Source organism: Thermobia domestica, chromosome 7, assembly GCF_964235325.1.
Source record: "Thermobia domestica chromosome 7, izTheDome1.hap1.1, whole genome shotgun sequence".
Lineage (NCBI taxonomy): Eukaryota > Metazoa > Arthropoda > Insecta > Zygentoma > Lepismatidae > Thermobia > Thermobia domestica.
In genome coordinates, this window is record NC_137460.1 from 132,245,616 (window position 1) to 132,265,963 (window position 20,348).

The 20,348-nt window shown below is 36.1% G+C and overlaps 1 protein-coding gene across 7 annotated transcripts in view; it reads left to right on the forward strand.

The window, feature by feature from the left end:
- The window catches only part of LOC145690397 (uncharacterized), a 145,251-nt gene that overhangs the window by 104,357 nt on the left and 20,546 nt on the right, over positions 1-20,348 (forward strand). For all 7 annotated transcript variants that reach the window (XR_014132205.1, XR_014132206.1, XR_014132207.1 and 4 more), the window contains 3 exons: positions 2,308-2,558; positions 13,018-13,246; positions 19,180-19,430. The gene's annotated coding sequence lies outside the window, so the exon portion shown is untranslated. The remainder of the gene's footprint in view (positions 1-2,307; positions 2,559-13,017; positions 13,247-19,179; positions 19,431-20,348) is intronic.

The window sequence follows — 20,348 nt, forward strand, 5'->3', positions numbered from 1 at the left end:
CATCTATTAAATAAATGCCTATGAAGAACTAGACTGAACGGTATTGTTGGTAGGACAAAACTTGAAAAGATATTTTTACTTGTCTCGGGTTTATACGGCACATTGTAAAATAAATCTCATATTAATAAAATAGAGTATACTAATAATAAGTAAAATTTTTCGTAGGTTTGACATATGACGCACGTATTTGGATATGCCTTAATGGACTGTTTCTGCCGCCACATTTGTACGTCATCGGTTCATTCAGAATACTGTGTTCGTTGCTCAGTTGGAAAAAAGCTTAGATAAAATTATGATGCGCGTTTTTCAAGTTTGTACGACATTGCAACTAAAATGCAGAATTAAATAAGTAACAAAACGTCATGCTTCTTTAACAGGTAATACATCTATTTTAACATAGAAATGAGAGGCAGAGACATTGACCAAAACATGTTAATCCGCCCAACGTGAAGCAAGCTCATCGAATTAAGAAAGTATGGGCAATATTATCACAATTATGCCAGTATTATCACGATTACGCTAGTGGTTTTGAGGAAACGCCAGCCAAATAGTTACAATGACAGATTATGTACCATGCCAAAAAAAAATAGTAATATAAACCTTTTTCAGTGCATGATGGCCGACGTTCGTAAGGAGCTGCAACACATTGAAGATAAAGACCGATTAACTATTTAATTCTGTTTCGTTTGTGCTAAAGTATGTGCATTTTGTAACAAACAAGTCCTGATCTTCTTCTGTTTCTTTCCTTGCTTGCTTTCTTATTGCAATTTGTGTTGGTATATATGCTTAGTTTACGGTTTACGACACATCGTAATATCGTATGCCACTCGCCTCATGTGACTGAAGAAGTTCAAGATTGAAACGAGTATAAGTAATGGCGTTATTTCTCTTATGTTGGTCACAATAAAGGATTATAGTCGCCAACTGGGGTGTGTTCTTATAATTAAAGTTCATTAGCAGTATCTAGAAAATGTCGTCCAGTCGACTAATATCAATGTCGCGACTTGTACATTCAGGATATAATATTTTAAGGTATTATAGTAACACAATTAATATTCCTTATTGTAACCTAATTATTTACTACAATGCAAATATTTTTGGTAACGGATATTCTTTGATTCTTCAGCTTGATCTTGACTCTTATTTCTACTTGATCGGAAAATAGACTCGCCTTGGGTCTAGAAATGCAATGGACGTAAGTACGCAATATTGCATGTAACTGGTCACCCCAAGTTAAATACATGTTAGTTTCAATGAGTACCAGTGTGGGGCATAATGAATTGTAGCACTCACGAGAAGAAGTTGCATACGATAATTCACCAAATCGCATGAAGTGGTTTATACAGGATGGAATTAGTCGTCTTGTTAATCTCGCAGTGTGTATCGAGATGGATGTTAGTTCAAATTATAAGCAAGATTTCTTTCTTATTGCGGGAAGAATATCTGAGATTCAGGCGATTCCATGATTTGAAAATTCAATTATTACATTCTAGTGTTGATACATGGCTCTTCGATTTTCTGCCATATCACATGAACGAAAATGTAATTCTGTCGATATGCAAACCAATTCGTCTCGTAACAATATGTTTACTTTCCTGTCACAGACGCAAACTTTGGTTTCCGCTTACAATCCTAGTCACTCTGTTATTAGTGCCATTGGAATACATTTTGAAAGAAGTCACATCGGTAAAAACTATAATTGTATCGCTATAAGTTAAAGGAACAATGATTACTGAATATCCTAATTCTTATATAATCATTGTAAATGATAATGCAGAAATTTCCAGTATAACGACCGACGATTATACCCTTTAGGCTAAACGAGACGGACGAATAATGAACGTGAATGATATAGAAGAATTGGTGGAATGAGAATGTGACAGGACATGGAAGAATCCAGAAATAATCCAAGGGCATTGAGTCGATCACAAATTCGGATGACCTAGGATGGAACCGGGGATCCTTCTCATCGGGGGCAAGCATCGATCATTTAGTCTGTAACTGTTATATCTAATACTCGCTCTACAGACTACAATACCTAATACATTTTCATTAGTTTGTTAATTCCATACATGTCCAGTGATGTGTATATTTATCAGGGATATAAATATAATCATCTCTGCAGATGAACGCAATGTCCGCATTCGAAACGTTGGAAATCTATAATTCGTCTGGTTTATAGCCTAAAAACACTTGCTTCAATATCTATTGACAAATGTCTTATATTTCGATAATTTTCATTATACGCTTATACTATAGTAGAATTTTTAAACTAACTGTGAATTTCTTACTTATTTTTATTTTCAGAACGAATGCTCCGGCATCAAGGAGTACACACATTACAGATTTCTGATGAATTTCAATCAGACTTTCGGCTGGTTGAATTATTTCGCACTGAATTTCTGTAAAGACTAATTTCTCAAAAGATTAAATTCCTCCTTCCCAGCTCTTACAACGAGAATGAAACTTAACACAATGTCTTGCTGCAAAAATATTTTGTTTACGCAAGAATTAGACAGTGACTAGGGTGTTCTTTCTGAGGTCATGCAGAGTCTACGGTAAGTATTGTATATTACGGTTTAAGATTTTAAAAAATGTGGTGGATAGGTGACCGACGATAATTTTAGGTATCATTGACTTCTCTTCGGCAGATGCTATATAGTTAAAGGCGTTGCTACACTACAAGAAATGAGGTGTTTAAAAGTCCATATATATCAAAGTTTCACTATTCACTATTGAAGATCAATCAGTTGAAAAAGGAATATAGTTAAGCCAATCAAGCTATCTCAAAGTAAAAATAAGACCTTAGTACTTATCTGCTGATTTAATTGTCCCAACGATTTCAATACTGGAAGAACATAACATAACACTCACACTTAAAATAAAAGAACAACATGCCAATAACTTCACGTAGCTGACGGACGTTTCTACGTACTAACACTCCAGAGTCTCACTCACTAATAATTGTTCAACAACGCTCGCGTGTAGAATAAAACAATTAGCGGTGGTTTACAACACAAAACTGCTACGGAACAAACACATATCTTCTCCAAATTACAAATGAGGTTGAAAGAACTGTCGCAACTTGACGTCCGAATGTGGGACCGGATATGCTCACATTTGTAAAATTGAGTCATATTCGAGAACTCTGGCATGTGTGAACGTTAAACGAATATGCTAGTAAATCATCTCTGGGAGACATTACATTATAAACTTCAAGAGATAATATATTATGACCGTTACACATACAACTGATATATTAAATGAGCCAATAAACTTCTTATTAAAAGAGAAGAAAAAGTGTAACTATTTGAGTCACTTAGCGTTAATTCCTTTATACGTAACTTTCCATTGCGCTTTGGCACTGCCAAGGTAGGATTATGATGTTCGGAAGTTGAATATTCAATAACTCCTTGTTTATACATTCCTTGTATCTGCTTATTAATTTCTTCACGGTATGCGAATGGTATTGTTCCTTATTATTGGTTGGTTGGTTTTAACTTGTAGGTCATACTTAAATTTATTACATCTACCAGGCATTTGTAAAAATACATCTCTGTACTCCTTCAGTAATTTCAAAAGTGACTGCTTCTCATATGCGGAGAGTTTAGTTGCACCGTTTACCGCTTGTTGTAATTAATCGTCAGTGACCACATAATCCTTTGCCGTTGACATGGACTGAGTTATACCATTCGTCATGGAATCAAGTCTAAATCTTGGATCTGGCATCAGATTTTCACATGAAGCTGTATTGTGCCTAGTTCTTGTATCCACTCTCTGCTTCTCTTGGGAATAGACATATTCAGTTTGATGAATCTTGGTGTCTTCATCACTTTCATCGATAGAATTGAGTGAATGTTTATTTAATAAATCTATCAATACTTTAACATTTTGGTTAGATAACTGTACAGTACCTTCACGCAGATTCAATATGGCACTCATCTGCGTCAAGAAATCCATGCCCAGTAACAAGTCTTCATTGATCACCTCCAACACAATGACTGGTACCCATACTTTGATTTCTCCTATCTTCACTGGTATTTCTGTCCTTTCACGAATCTTCCTCTTCTTCGAATCAGTAAAATCCATCAGGTTAAGATGACTACACTGTTCCAAGCTTGCGGCATAAATACCCTTCGTTAGTTTCATTCAAATTTTATAACTGAGCAACGATGTATCTGCACCTGTATCCAACATAGCTTTCAGACGTAAATTACTTACATCTACATTGATAAATGAAGTAACATGAGTCTTCAAAAACTTTATGATGTCGGGTCGTTTGTTTCACAATTGATCGATGTATCTGATTCATCAGCGATAATTTCATTAAGACCACAATAATGTATGTTGAAACAACACTTTAGGTCATTTCTGTCTTCATCTGCGTGTCTCTGACCGCTGAGGACGCAGTCCTCTAGTTTCCCGAACGAGGGTTTGTCTGGTATGACACTCTGTTTGGACTTGGTGAGAGTCTGTTGCGTCTCTCTCTTGTAAGAGGTGGATCATCTTTACTTTCGGTTGTCTCTTGTGTGAACTCTTGAGAGTAACGATAAGCACGTCGCACTTCTTGATCCTCGTTATTCTGTGCCCATTGACAAGCTTCAGGCCCTCGTTGATTCTCGTTGTGGTATGCGTTAAAGTTCCTCCACTGGTTCTTACGTTTTCTATACCATCGTTCTCTTCTATTTCTCTGACGTCGACCTCTTTGGTTCGTAACTCCTCCTCGAAAGTAATCGTTCCTGGAGTCTTGGAAACGCGACGAACTTTCTCCTGATATGGGACCTGGATCTGTTTCTAGAGATGTATTTACATTACGAACCCAATAATTTTGTCGTTGTCCATGGCTGATACTTTCTTGCTGTCGACCTACTTCTTGTGTCATATGTGAGTCTCTTTTCCGTCCTGTAGATTTAGGTGGATTAATATTGAAGCTTTCAACGTTACGAATTGCACAGACAAAGTCATTCATCGTGTGGAAAGGAATTCCGAGTATTGCTTTCTGATATTTATAGGGTAGGAGTCTTCGTAAATCTGCCAACAGAGATGGATCACTTAAACCGGGTTGAAGTTCTTTCATTTGTTTAAATTTCTCTATACAGAAGTCAACAACCGACTTATCTAGCCTCGGGTTAAATCGTCTGCTGCGGATGGCTTCAAGTTGCTGTGCAGTTGCCGTCTCACTATAGAAGTGACGCAAAAATGCAGAAACAAAATATCGTAATAGGAGTAGAAGATACCTTGTTCCAATTCAAACCAATGAAGTGGACTTCCATCTAGCAACAATGGTATTATCTTCAAAAATTCTTCTTCCGGAATGCCCTGGATACGAGCTTGGGCTTCGAATCTTTGGATAAATCTTTGAGCGGTCATTGAGCCGACGTAGCCATCATAACGGACAAAATGTCTCAAATCTCCCAAATTATACGTTCTAATTGGGCAACGGTTATGCTTTCTCTGCCTGTGATGTGATCTTAAAAATAATTCTTCGCCACTCACCTTCCGCCGTCAACATCATTATCATCTTCAGATGTACTGGTAACGGAATAATTCAGTTTTCTCTTTTCTCGTAACTTAATCATGGAAGTTACTGGTAAGTCCAACGCTGGTTGTTTCATCTTCCTACAATCAAATCTTGTAAGTTGTTTCGGATGCTCTTCAATATGAGATCTTACTGTTTGAATATCAGTTCTCAGTTTCTAAATTTGCAATTCATCTTCTGTTCGGATTTCCCGAGCCTTTCTTCAGAAGTTTCTTGCAATAGACGAAGATCCTTTTCAATAGTGTTTTGTTTACGTTCTAGGTCCTATAATCCTTTCTGCAATGCGGCCATGCGTTGCTTCGTTTGTTCTTGATGATATGAAACTTGCTCCAATGTGGAACTATTCATCTGTTGACACTCTACTTGCATTTCACGTTTCACATCTTCTTCTTTGACCGCTAATATTTCTCCAGCCAACTTCAAATTAGTGTTATAGCATTGTGCTTTAACTGCACCTAATCTTTCGTGTAGCTGACCTTGCTTCTCTTGCACGTCTCCAATTTTATCGCTTAATTGCTTCATCTCATTCCTTATTACTTCAAATCGTTCATCGATTTGTTGTTTCAAATCGTCACGTTGTCTATTCACCTGTCTCTTTAACTCTTCTTGCAACCCATTTTGTACTTCTCGTATTTTCTTTTGTTGTTCCTTCATTTGTTCTCGTATCTTCTCTTGTTCTCTTATTTCTTCTTGTTGCTTTTTTTTATTTGTTCCTGTATCTTCTTTTGTTCGTCTTTCATTTCTTCTCGTGTCTTCTCTTGTTGCTCTTTCATTTCAAGGGACATGTTCTCCATTTGCTGTTTCAGTCCAGTTAATAACTTCTTAATGTTTTCTGCTCTCATTTTCTTTGATCTCGTGAAAACCGGCATACAGGATTTATGACATATACAAATGTATTCTCTTTACACTATAAATATGTATATATTTGCATAAAATATCATTAATAACACAATAATGAGTTACAGGGATGTAATGGGGCATATACGGGAGTATACGGCGTACACCCACCTAAAATGTTCTAGTCTATCGTATACTCACCTTAAATTTACGAAAGAATGAGCGTATATTGAGATGCCTATATGCCAAGTAGTCTTGCGTATACGCTATACTCTTGAAAACAATCTAGCGTATCCCTTCCAGAAATTCTAGCATTACACCACTGTATACACTAAATGAAATAACATAGACTAGTTGGCTAAGATTATTATAAATGCGTGTTAATAGACCTGACCTCGTATATAGAAAAACAATATTCGAAATGTAACGTGAGATTAAGGTTTACCGTTTTTAATTAAAATGTTTTAGTTCTGACAATAAAATACAGTCAATTATTAAGCTCAAAAAGGTCCACTAATAAGAATTATATAAATATCTCAATGTTATAATCTATTTTAATAATCTATTTTATAACGAAAGCTTTAAATAATGAAAATATTTTTAACTTGACATTTATATCTTTACTGCTTCTTAAAATCTAGTAGCAATATCGGCTTTCTTTCTTCTCAACTGCGAGCTCAACAATAGAAGAGAATTGTTACAAGCAGTTCTTTTTTTTTTTTTTTAATATAAAATGTCGTGCAGTCGATAGCAATACACAGTAAATGACTTTAGAAATTAATATATAAATGTTTTTGAATGTTCCCTCGATTCTTCCTCCTTAAAGGTATGTTTTTCTAATCCAGAAATAACCTTCCTTTGGTTTCGACACCATTTTTCACTATTCACTATTGAAGATCAATCAGTTGAAAAAGGAATGTAGTTAAGCCAATCAAGCTATCTCAAAGTAAAAATAAGACCTTAGTACTTATGTGCTGATTTAATTGTCCTGATGATTTCAAAACTGGAAGAACACAACATAACACTGACACTTAAATAAAAGAACAACATGCCAATAACTTCACGTAGCTGACGGACGTTTCTACGTCCTAACACTCCAGAGTCTCACTCACTATTAATTGTTCAACAATGCTCGCGTGTAAAATAAAACAATTAGCGGTGGTTTACAGCACAAAACTGCTACGGAACAAACACATATCTTCTCCAAATTACAAATGAGGTTGAAAGAATTGTCACAAAAGTATGTTAGTTGGTTTAAGCAATACTACTGATTTAGGCGGGAGTTTCAGAGCATCAATTTTTGGAATACCATCATTATATGTAAATGGTCATTGTTGAAATCAAAAGGGGTGTATTGTTTGGCACTAAAGAATTTTCCCTCATTCTGAGAGAGTCGGGAGCTTGTGGTATCACTGTTACTGAGGAATAAAGTATAATTATTTAAATATACTTTTATAATATAATTAAATAAGTATAATTAAATATATAAATATAATTAAATAGATATACTAATATGTATAATTATTTAAATGCTCGTTCTTTGCATGGGAAAATTAGATTTATGGAAAATGTTTAAATTTCCTTCTACCCTTAGGTACGCAATTCAGTGGAAGTGTAATTACAAAACCCATAAAAATTGCATTTTTCCCATAAATTTTGAAGTTTCTATCTCCCTTGGAATATCCCCTTTGATTAACATGGTATCGGACGTTTTCGATTATTTTTATATGTATTCCGCCTGCTTCACCTCCCTAGGTGCATTAGGAGGTCTTAACCCCGACAGCATTCTTCTCCGGAATATAAGTAATATGAGTAGGAAGTTTGGTTAAAATGCTCCAGGCGTTCCAGAGTTATGATAGAACACACACACACATACGTTCATTTTTATATACAGATGAGAGAGAGAGAGAGAGAGATTGACCAAACCCTCAACACTTCGATATGTATTTATACAGGCCCGTGCTGGGATGCTGGAATACTAACGAGGGCGGTGGACAAGTCTACCAAAAGGGCGCCCATACAAACACGAATATATACATATACATATACATATATATATATATATATATATATATGTTTGGGTGCCATTTTAAATCAAAATCAACATTTTTTTTCGAACAGAAATAAGCTAAATGTATCAACAACTTAATATAGCTTTATAGCCTATGGGCGCAATCGGTTCAATACCGCGCAATTGGATCCAGCTTCTACTTTATATTCCTATCTATGTGAGATCTATCTTAATATTGTCCTCCCATATTCGCCTCGGTCTTCCTAATGGTCGTTTTTCTATTTGGATTTTCAGTAAAACTTTGAAGGCGTTCCTACCTTCTTTCATTCATGCTACGTGACCTGCTTATCTGAGCCTAGTAGACTTGGTGACCCTAACAATGTAAGGTAAATGGTATAAATTATGTACTTCCTCGTTATGAAGTTTCCACCGTTCCCCATTCCCGTTCTCTTCAGAGTCCGAATATTCGTCTCAGGATAGTATTGTCAAATACTTTCATTCCGCGTTTTCCCCTCAGACTAAGCGACCATGTTTCCAATCATACAACACAACAGGATTTATATATTTTAAGCTTCATATTCCTCGACAGAATTCGCGACGACAAAAGATTTTGTCTGCCATGGGGGTCATCTGGAACCGACACAGAGCTTTTCACTTAAGCCACGTCGGTCATGTGGCCAGGGTTTGAAGGTTTCATTTGGAGACATATAAAGATGACCGGAAATTTGACCGGCACGGCGCACTGAAGCAATAAACTACTTATCACGCCGCGCCGGTCACATAGGACCGGCACTATAAATTTGCACTTTCCAAAATAACCGATGTTCAATTTTCAAAATTATTACAACAGTCCTCCATATTAATGCAAGCACAACTCTATAACATGAATGGCGCGAATGGCAAAATTTCAAAATTAGAGATGGCGGTCAAAGTGTTAACTGAACAATAAAATAAAATCCTGCTTTCAGTGGACATCTAATTTCTTCGTGATTATGCCTTTGGTCTGTTAATATTGATCCTAGATACTTGAAAGTATCCAGTTTGTCGAAAGTATTACATGTATTTTAACGCATCCATAATTTGCAGTATTTTAACGCATCCACAATTTGCAGTATTACGATCACGACGAACTTCCAAATATATAGTTTTCTCTGCATTTACTTCGAAGCCCTTATTCCTGCAAGCGTTAATTAAAATTTCTGTATTTCTTTCTATTGTTCTATCATCCCTTTTATATTTATATCATCAGCATATGCCATAACCTGGTAAATATCATTCAACTCTGGTATCTGATTGCTGTCTTTGATTTTCCTTATAGTATACTCCAGAACAAAGTTGAATAATAACGGCGACAACGCATCTCCTTGTTTCAGGCCATACTTAACTTGAAAGCTCGTAAACAAGAATTTCCCTACTCGGGCATTACTTTAGGATTCATTTAAACATATCTTTGTTAATCTAACTAATTTTTCGGTATTCCGAATTCTGTAATAATGTTGTACAATATTTCTCTCCTAACCTAATCGTATGCCTTTCTAAAATCAATAAATAGCTATTTGATGTGCCGGGATATTGTATTCCCATTTCTTTTTGAGTATTTGTCGAATAGTAAATATCTGGTCGATAGTTGATCGATTTCAATTTAATCCGCACTGATAATCTCAAATAATTTCATCTGCGTATGTAGTCAATCTTTCTAATAGAATGTTTAAGAGAATTTATAGAATGCTGACAGGAGAGAAATACTTTGATAATTATTAGAATCAGTTTTGTTGCTTTTCTTGTGAATTCAAACAATGATTGATTTTTTTCACTCTTGTGGTAATTCCTCCTTGTTCCAGATAAGGAAAATAAGTGTGTATTTTTCCACAATTTTTCCCCTTCAGCTAAAATTAAGTCAGCCAGAATTTCGTCAACACTCGGAGATTTGTATTTAATTGTTTATAGCGACTTCTATTTCTGTTTGGTAAGGTTCTGTTATATACGGTTATGCTGTATGCATTTCAATTTCTGCAAGAATATTATTTTTGAGCTGCGTGTTAAGCAAACCGATAAAGAGATGTTTTAATCTATTCAACATACTACCTGTATGGGTGGTAATTGTTCCGTTTGCTTTCTAAGCACGAGGTTGAGCCTTTCTTGAATTCATTTATGCTCTTATAGGTATCCCGAATATCTTTGTTTTTACTATTACCTTCAAGTTCATTAATTTTAACCTTCAAAAAATCGCGTTTCTTCCTTCTAAAAGTTTGGAAGTTTTCCGCCAGATGACAACGAAATTTTGTGTAGTTATCTCGTTCAGATTTTGTAGCCAATGCTGTTTCGCCTGTTTTCTCTTCTTTGCTAGTTTAGTGAAGCTCTGGTCGAACCACGGCTTGCTTCTACGTATTTCCGCATGCCCCATTTTTAATTATTCTGCTGAAATTGCAATGCTATATTTAATTTCAACCCAAGTATCCTGAAGAATAGTGCACTCCGAATCTTCTAAAACCGAGGATCTTTCGACACTTCAGTCTGGTATTCTCCTCTCACCTGGAGTTCTTTCGTGGTTAAGCGGTTAGCGTACGTGCCTTTGGCGTGAGAGACCTGGATTCGATTTCCGGCGGGAGCTCATGTGGTTCGGATTCCATGTTATTCAGTAGCATATATCATACCGTCTCATATAGCCTCACTGCTGAAAGGAACGTTAAACTCAAAATCAACTCAACTCTCCTGTCACCTGGCTCTCCTTTAATTTCTTTAAATTAAACCTCTCCGTTTTCAGATATTGAATATTTTCTTTATTCAACGATAGTCTCTCTCTTATTATCGATGCTACCAGCTACTAATCAGTATCACAGTCAGGTCCTCTGAACGACCGAACATCAATTGTGCTAGACTGTTTTCTTCTGTCTACTAAAACGTGTTCAATCTGATTGTTTTTCGATCTGGTGAAGTCCAAGGATATTTATGAATGTCACGATGTGGGAATTTTTGTAATCTTTACGATCAGTTTTTGGATGTTGCAAAGTTCATTAGTCTAACACCGTTGTCACAACTTTTCTTATGCAGACTTTCGTCCCTAGAATCGGTTTGAAAATACTCTCTCGTCCTAGAGTATTTTCAGAACCAGGGGCGGATCCAGGACCGACTTCTGGGGGGCGGTGGGTTGTCATACTGCTACTTTTAAGGGCTCCAAACTTTGGTATGGATTTTATTTATATATATAAAATAAGAAAGTTTCCTCTTCTGGAGGGGGCGATTGCCCCGATCGCCTCTTCCTGGATCCGCCCCTGTACAGAACACCTAAAACAACTTATTCATAATTTCGATGTTTCGCAGGGCTCCTTATGTAAAGGGCGCACTGTACCCTGGACCAACAGTAACTATCAGTATTTATTGCACAGATCTGGTATACAGAAGAATAAATAAAATCGTTCATTTTTGATGTGTTTTCCGAAGGGTGCCTAATGTAAAGGGCGCACTGCACCTTTCACGGGTTCTCTACCAACAAAGCTGCAAGAATTTATTGTTAAAAGCTTCTACTTTTATTTATACTGTGATGTTTCCGAGGGCGCACCGGGACATGTCCCGGTATCCCAAAGGCCAGCACAGGCCTGTATATATATATATATATATATATATATATATATATATATATATATATATATATATATATATATATATATATATATATATATATATATATATATATAATATGAAGCATTTCAGAGTACTGAACTGGAAACCTGTTAAGTATGTCCACCCAATGTGTCGCAGGCCACGCTAGTGGTTTTGAGGCAACGTCAGCCATACTATCGTCCCAAAAGATTAATATAAACCTTCAGCAGTGTGTGATGGCAGACATTCCTAAGAAGCTGCGAAAATTTAAGGATAAAGGCCCGTTAGCAATGTAATTCTGTTCCGTTTGTGTACTAAAGTACGTACATGTTGTAACAACCAAGCCATGGCCTTTTTCTATTTCTTTCCTTGTTCACCATAATGGGTAGCAATTTGTGCTGCTATATATGATATACAATTAAGTATTGTATGTCACGTGTCCCATATGGCCGGAGAAGCTAAAGGTTCAAACGTATATAAGTCGTGGCGTTATTTCACTTACTTTGTGCACAATAAAGGATGGTAGCCGCCAATTGGTGTATTGTTTGACTTTTCAGCTGCTACGAAAAATAATAATGTGTTTCTAATCGATCAGAGAATAGACTCGCCATGGATCCATAAATCCGATGGACACTAGTAGTAAATGTTGCATGCAGGTGGTCACCTCGGGATGAATAGGTTTTTGTTTCAGTGAATACTAGTGTGAGACATAACGAATTGTAGCACATAAGGAGGTAGTAGCGTAAGGCATGGTTCATGAAGTCGCACGAGGTGCTTTATACGAGATGGAATTAGTTGACCTATTAATGCCTCATTGTATATCCAGGTAATGTTTGTTCGAAAAGTAAGAAAGCTTTCTTTTTTTTTTTTAATCATTAACTTGTTTTGTTTTAATTCAATAAATTTCCAGTCGTTTATATGATTATTAGGAATATGATTATAATCATCCGTGCAGATAAATGCACTATCTGCATTAATTTTGTAGAATTTTAAAATTAACTCTGCATTTCTCGCTTATTTTTCTTTTCAGAGCAAATTCTGCGATATCAGAAGGTACATACATTACAGATTTTTTTATGAATTCCGATGAGACTTTCGACTGGTTGAATGAATTCGAACTAAATTTCTATGAAGACTAAGTCACTCAGAAGACTAAATTCCTCCTTCCTAGAATACAATGAGTTGCCGAAGAAAACCTCATCTGCGCAAAGATGTGGTGATAACTTGGGTGTTCTTTCTCAGATCATACAGAGTTTCCGGTAAGTATTGTGTTCTATGATTTCGAGGTAACCAGGCGCATTTTAAGCTCATTAAATTTTAGGTACTACTGGCTTCACTTCGGCAGATGCTATATACTCAGAGGCGTTCCTACACAGCAAGAAATGCGGCGGTAAAAAGCCCCTTTTACCGTTTTATTTCAAAACAAAGTTTTTATCAGTAATATTATTTATTTAGTTATTTTGTTATTAAGGTTGGTGGATGTAAGCAACGTTACTGATTTGAATGCATCAGCTTTTAGAATACCATTTTTTTATTGGTGGTCATTGTTGAAGTTCAAAGGTGTCTGTAGTTTAGTGCTAGAAGATTACCGCTCTCTTTTGGCGAGGAGTTTGGGAACTTGATTTATTCTCTATTAAGCTCATAAATCGACAAGGAGCTCTAAAAGAATTTTTCTTTATCTTTAACATTGATTCAACACTAAGGCTTTCTTTCCTTCTGCCGTCTCCTCAGTTAAATGATTTTTCTCTTTCTTCGGGAAAGTGGTATATAGGAATTTTGAATGTCGCAATATTCATCAATGATTAAATTATTCATACGTAAATTCAACAGAAGAAATATTAGTCAAGTGAACTCTAAACAACAAAAATAATACCTAAAGGTAAAAATGTGCAGACTGCTGGTTATGATATAAAGTACTTTAGAACTAGATGTTCACTTATGCGTTAATTTAACTAGTCGAAATTTGGAAATTTTCTCTGTTGCTCGTACGCTATAAACAGTGACTGCCATATAGTAATGTAGCGTGAAGTTTCGAAATGGGTAGGCTGAAACACGTGTCGCAAAAAGATGGTTCATGCAATATATTCTTTTGCAGTTAGTTGTACAACGCAAGAAAGATATAACAATGCTTGCTTCAAGTAAACAACTACAAACTAATTTAAATTAACTGTTGACCATTCAAACAGTAATTCAAGTTATCCAATTTACTCGTAACAATAAATGTCAACATGCTAGTACACTCATGTCCGAAATTATTGTCGCATGTCTATAAATATGTTGTTCTAGGAATATAATTTAATAACGAATTCGCCTGGTATTTTTTATAATGTTAGTATGTGTATAATTGGCAAAGACATGTATGTTGCAAATTTCATGTCAAAAGAGCGGTAAATAAGAACAATAAAACGAAAATAAAATTTTCTTGTCCATTTAGCAACATTTTACTTTACTTATTATAATTTTCGAGTTTTCTTTTCCTATGAAATTTATCACAAATATACACTTACCGATTATACACATGGTATCAGGATTAAAAATACCCTGCACTATAATTATCTAATTACAGTATTCTTACAAGAAGATAGTTATAGATATGCGACAATAATTTTGGACATGAGTGTACAATACAGTACTACTAGTAGAAGTGCCTGCTCTTCGCACGGAAGATTAGTACTTAATGAATACAAAATTAGAATTATGAATATTGAGTTTTTTTTTTTTTTTTTTTTAACGCTGAAACACGTATTCCTATATTTTTAAAAGTTTATATACATGATTTTACACCTTCAACTTATCCAAATTGTGACATTGGTCGTTTTCTGCACAAAGAGTCACAAATTTGGATGTTACGGAATTTCCAAAGACGCTGAAATACGTATTAAATTGATACAAAGCAAAAAGTCTACTACTCACCGCAAAAAATATGTAGCAAAACTTTCTTCTAGACGATATATATTAAATTGTTTCTATTGAAAAATTTATGTACCATCACGTTCGTTTCAAGGACTCGTGAGATCCTAGGAGTTTTCCATGAAATCACGCGTTTCTATCTGTAATACAGGGTGCGGCACGTAAAACCGGTCCGTAAAGTGAACACATAAAATGAAATGTAATGTATTGAATATGATTAACTACAAAACATAAATGAAATGTAATGTATTGAATATGACTACTCACCTTCACAGCAGGTGCTGAAAGTGTCCTCCGCCCACTTCAACACACATGTGAGCTCGATTGAGGAGATTCATATATACCCTTGTCAGTTCTTGTGTTGTAATGCTATTGGTGACATCCTGGATCCTGGTCTTGAGTTCTTCAATTGTGTGTGGATTTGTTTCGTATACTCTTCCCTTTAACAGTCCCCATAAGTAAAAGTCACACGTGGACAGGTCTGGTGACCGAGGAGGCCACAAGCCTTTTCTGATTGTCCTCTCTGGTGTAAACATCTCATGCACAAGGGACAATGATGCAGCTGATGTGTGACATGTTGCACCGTCCTGCTGAAAGTAACATAACTGACGCTCCTCTTCCGTCAAGTGTGTATAAAACTCCTCCAGGATTCCCATATACACGTCACTGTTCACTGTCATCTCAAAGAATATGGGCCCAATAACGCGTGTGGCGGAAATGGCACACCAAACACCAATCTTCTCATCATGCAAGGGTACCTGGCGGATTGCGTGTGGATTTTCTGTCGACCAATACCGGTTGTTTTGGGAATTTACGTACCCAGACAGGTGGAACCACGCCTCGTCACTCATGATGAGCATTAGTGGATCCAAGAAACCACTGGCAACATTGCTCAACAGCCATGAAGAGAAATACACCCTCTTCTGCAGGTCAGGCTCCTTCAGTTCTTGCACAACACTTATCCGGTACGGTTTTAACTTCAGTCCCCTTAAAACACGTCTGCAACTTCTCTCACTCGCATGAACCTGTTGACTCAATCTCCTGGTTGATTTTCGAGGACTTCTTGTCATTATCTCATTCACCTGCATCTTTAATTCAGGTGTGCAGACAGATGGTCGTCTGTTCCTGGGAGCATTTTGAACCGATCCTGTACGCCGCCATTTTTCAATCAATTCCTGAATGGTGCTTTTAGCTGGCACAGAACGTCCTGGAAATTTCTCCCGAAACAAATTCTTTGTTTTCACAAAAGATCCAGTGAGAATGAACCCTTCAACAATGGCAACACTCTCGGGTATCGAATACGGCATTATCACACACTGACACTTACCCGGCTTAACACAACGAGGCCTTTTTCTCAACTGGTTTCGACAAGTTTCACTGGCTGCGGCTGCATGTGACTGCTGCAGGTCACATAAGTCGACCCGACCTCGACACGCCATCTCTTGGTAGGAAGGTAGATTATTTAAGTGTTGCCAAAAACACAATATACCAGAATATTACGACGGGCCGGTTTTACGTGCCGCACCCTGTAGTATGGCCTCAGTGTTGATGTCATTTTCATTCTTTAGTATAACAGTATAAATATGCTTTGTCCAAAATAACTGTTTTTGTATTCACTTTGAAAGAAAGATATGATTGTTCACTTTGTATTAATAGTATCTATAATAGCATTCATTTTCTTATTGGTTCTATTGATTCAGCGTTTAAAAGTTGATTCGCATGATAATTTTTCATACATTCTTCATCTGTGTTTTTTCTTCAACTCCCTCTGTACATCGGCAAATAGCCACTAAGTGAATACACCGTTGTATTTCTCAGTGTAAAGCTCATTTCATGAAATTAGTGCTTCTCTACGGCAAACCCACGAATATTGCGAAATCACACAATTTCTCTTCCAAATGCTATGATTTACTATCGCTCTCGTTGATGAAATTCCTTGAGGGGCTAGCCTTAATCACCTTCGTGTGTGTTCCCCGCTTCGTTTGAAATTTGTGTATTACTTTAAATAGGTTCTTTTGCTGGGTGCAATCACGAAGCGATCATAACTTTGCTCATTCTCATTTATTAAATAAATGCCTATGAAGAACTAGACTGAACGGTGTTGTTGGTAGGACAAAACTTGAAAAGATATTTTTACTTGTCTCGTGGTTATACAGCACATTGTAAAATAAATCTCATATTAATAAAATAGAGTATACTAATAATAAGTAAAATTTTTCGTAGGTTTGACGTATGACGCACGTATTTGGATATGCCTTAATGGACTGTTTCTGCCGCCACATTTGTACGTCATCGGTTCATTCAGGATACTGTGTTCGTTGCTCAGTTGGAAAAAAGCTTAGATAAAATTATGATGCGCGTTTTTTAAGTTTGTACGACATTGTAAGTAAAATGCAGAATTAAATAAGTAACAAAACGTCATGCTTCTTTAACAGGTAATACATCTATTTTAACATAGAAATGAGAGGCAGAGACATTGACCAAAGCATGTTAATCCGCCCAACGTGAAGCAAGCTCGTCCAATTAAGAGAGTATGGGCAATATTATCACGATTACGCTAGTGGTTTTGAGGAACACCAGCCAAACAGTTACAATGACAGATTATGTACCATGCCAAAAATATAGTAATATAAACCTTCTCCAGTACATGATGGCCGACGTTCGTAAGGAGCTGCGAGATAAAGGCCCGTTAACTATTTAGTTCTGTTTCGTTTATGTACTAAAGTATGTGCATGTTGTAACAAACAAGTCCTGATCTTCTTCTGTTTCTTTTCTTGCTTACCATAATGGGTTGCAATTTGTGTTGATATATATGTTTAGTTTACGGTTTACGACACATCGTATATAAGTAATGGCGTTATTTCTCTTATATTGGTCACAGTAAAAGATTATAGTCGCCAATTGGTGTGTGTTCTTACAATTAAAGTTCATTAGCAGTATCTAGAAAATGTCGTCCAGTCGACTAATATCAATGTCGCGACTTGTACATTCAGGATAGTAACATTTTAAAGTATTATAGTAACAAAATTAATATTCCTTATTGTAACCTAATTATTTACTACAATGCAAATATTTTTGGTAACGGATATTCTTTGATTCTTCAGCTTGATCTTGACTCTTATTTCTACTTGATCGGAAAATAGACTCGCCTTGGGTCTAGAAATGCAATGGACGTAAGTACGCAATATTGCATGTAACTGGTCACCCCAAGTTAAATACATGTTAGTTTCAATGAGTACCAGTGTGGGGCATAATGAATTGTAGCACTCACAAGAAGAAGTTGCATACGATAATTCACCAAATCGCACGAAGTGGGTATACAGGAGGAATTAGTCGTCTTGTTAATCCCGCAGTGTGTATCGAGATGGATGTTAGTTCAAATTATAAGCAAGATTTGCTTCTTATTGCGGGAAGAATATCTGAGATTCAGGCGATTCCATGATTTGAAAATTCAGTTATTACATTCTAGTGTTGATACATGGCTCTTCGATTTTCTGCCATATCAGATAAACGAAAATGTAATTCTGTCGATATGCAAACCAATTCGTCTCGTAACAATATGTTTACTTTCCTGTCACAGACGCAAACTTTGGTTTCCGCTTACAATCCTAGTCACTCTGTTATTAGTGCCATTGGAATACATTTTGAGAGAAGTCACATCGGTAAAACTATAATTGTATCGCTATAAGTTAAAGGAACAATGATTACTGAATATCCTAATTCTTGTATAATCATTGTAAATGATAATGCAGAAATTTCCAGTATAACGACCGACTATTATGCCCTTTAGGCTAAACGAGACGGACGAATAATGAACGTGAATGATATAGAAGAATTGGTGGAATGAAAATATGACAGGACATGGAAGAATCCAGAAATAATCCAAGGGCATTGAGTCGATCACAAATTCGGATGACCTAGGATCGAACGGGGGATCCTTCTCATCGGGGGCAAGCAGCGATCATTTAGTCTGTAACAGTTATATCTAATACTCGCTCTACAGACTACAATACCTAATACATTTTCATTAGTTTGTTAATTCCATACATGTCCAGTGATGTATGTATTTATCAGGGATATGAATATAATCATCTCTGCAGATGAACGCAATGTCTGCATTCGAAACGTTGGAAATCTATAATTCGTCTGGTTTATAGCCTAAAAACACTTGCTTCAATATCTATTGACAAATGTCTTATATTTCGATAATTTTCATTGTACGCTTATACTATAGTAGAATTTTTAAACTAACTCTGAATTTCTTACTTATTTTTATTTTCAGAACGAATACTGCGGCATCAAGGAGTACACACATTACAGATTTCTGATGAATTTCGATCAGACTTTCGGCTGGTTGAATTATTTCGCACTGAATTTCTGTAAAGACTAATTTCTCAAAAGATTAAATTCCTCCTTCCCAGCTCTTACTACGAGAATGAAACTTAACACAATGTCTTGCTGCAAAAATATTTTGTTTACGCAAGAATTAGACAGTGACTAGGGTGTTCTTTCTGAGGTCATGCAGAGTCTACGGTAAGTATTGTATATTACGGTTTAAGATTTAAAAAAAAAAATGTGGTGACCGACGTTAATGTGGTGACCGACGATAGGTGACCGACGTTAATTTTAGGTATCATTGACTTCTCTTCGGCAGATGCTATAAAGGCGTTGCTACACTACAAAAAATGAGGTGTTTAAAAGTCCATATATATCAAAGTTTCACTATTCACTATCGAAGATCAATCAGTTGAAAAAGGAATGTAGTTAAGCCAATCAAGCTATCTCAAAGTAAAAATAAGACCTTAGTACTTATCTGCTGATTTAATTGTCCCAACGATTTCAATACTGGAAGAACATAACACTCACACTTAAAATAAAAGAACAACATGCCAATAACTTCACGTAGCTGACGGACGTTTCTACGTCCTAACACTCCAGAGTCTCACTCACTAACAATTGTTCAACAACGCTCGCGTGTAGAATAAAACAATTAGCGGTGGTTTACAACACAGAACTGCTACGGAACAAACACATATCTTCTCCAAATTACAAATGAGGTTGAAAGAACTGTCACAACTTGACGTCCGAATGTGGGACCGGATATGCTCACATTTGTAAAATTGAGTCATGTTCGAGAACTCTGGCACGTGTGAACGTTAAACGAATATGCTAGTAAATCAACTCTGGGAGACATTACATTATAAACTTCAATAGATAATATATTATGACCGTTACACATACAACTGATATATTAAATGAGCCAATAAACTTCTTATTAAAAGAGAAGAAAAAGTGTAACTATTTGAGTCACTTAGCGTTAATTCCTTGAAAAAAAAGTGTAACTATTTGAGTCACTTAGCGTTAATTCCTTTATACGTAACTTTCCATTGCGCTTTGGCACTGCTAAGGTAGGATTATGATGTTTGGAAGTTGAATATTCAATAACTCCTT